A 1,030-nucleotide genomic window follows, 5' to 3' on the forward strand; every position below is an offset into this window, starting at 1 on the left:
TGGTCCAGCAGCAGGGCCCCTCGCCCGGCACCCCGGGCGCGCCTCCCCCGCCGCCAGCCTGACACCCCCGAGATTAACGACATTTATGTCCTTAAAGAGTTGGCAGAAGTGCCCCGGCGACCGCCGCGCCCCCGCGAGGCCCCCCTCACTCCCCCGCCCCCGGCGCTACCCCCGCGCCCCGCGGCGCGCCGGCAGCGGCGAAACGGCTTACGAACGGAACAGCAGAGAAAGACGAGTTTGTTACGAACGAGCGAGCAAAACGGGCGTGACGAGGAGAGACAGAGAGGGATATAGAGGGAGCGAGAGAGAGGGGGAGAGGGGGGAGCGAAAGAGAGAGAGAGGCAGAACGCCCACGCGGGTGAGAGAGAGCGAGAGAGGGAAGGTGTGAGTGAGTGAGTGAGCGAGTTAGAGAAAGATGGCGAGCGCGAAAGATAGCGAGAGAGTGAGAGGGAGGGGCTGGCGGGCGCGCGGGTTGGTGGGGGCGCCGCGCGGATCGATTTACATGGCGTGGCGCGGCGCGGCGTGCGGGGGTGGTTGCTGGAGGGAGCAGGGAGGGTGGCTGGCGGGCTGGAGCGGCGGCGGCGGCGAAGGGGGCGCAGGGCGCAGCGCCCTCGGGGTGGACCCCAAACTTCCCGGAACCTCCCCCGCGTCGCGTATCGGTCCTCTGGTCTTGGTCCTGCGCGCGGCAGTCGCACGTCCACGTCTCGGACACGGCCCTCTCCAGCGGTGGCGGTGACCCGCCGTTGTTGCCCCCTGGAGCTGGAGGAGCCCAGGTCCGGCGGTCCGGCGGTCCGGCCCTCTGGCAGCTGCGGCGGCGGCGGCCGGCGGCGGTGGCGGCCGAGGTCTGCCCGAGCAGGGCCCCATGCCGGCACGTACTCGCGGCCAGGTGCGCCGCCGGGCCCAGCTGCGCCGGAGTGCCGGTGAGCCGCACTGGGCCCCACCACGGAGCAGAGAGTCCCTTGTTACCACCGTCCCGCATGACAGAGTGCGGCCCGGCCGAGCCGCGAACCACCTGCCGGGGCCCGGGGCC

Source organism: Frankliniella occidentalis, unplaced genomic scaffold, assembly GCF_000697945.3.
Source record: "Frankliniella occidentalis isolate FOCC.00 unplaced genomic scaffold, Focc_3.1 Scaffold136, whole genome shotgun sequence".
NCBI classification, from domain to species: Eukaryota; Metazoa; Arthropoda; class Insecta; order Thysanoptera; family Thripidae; genus Frankliniella; species Frankliniella occidentalis.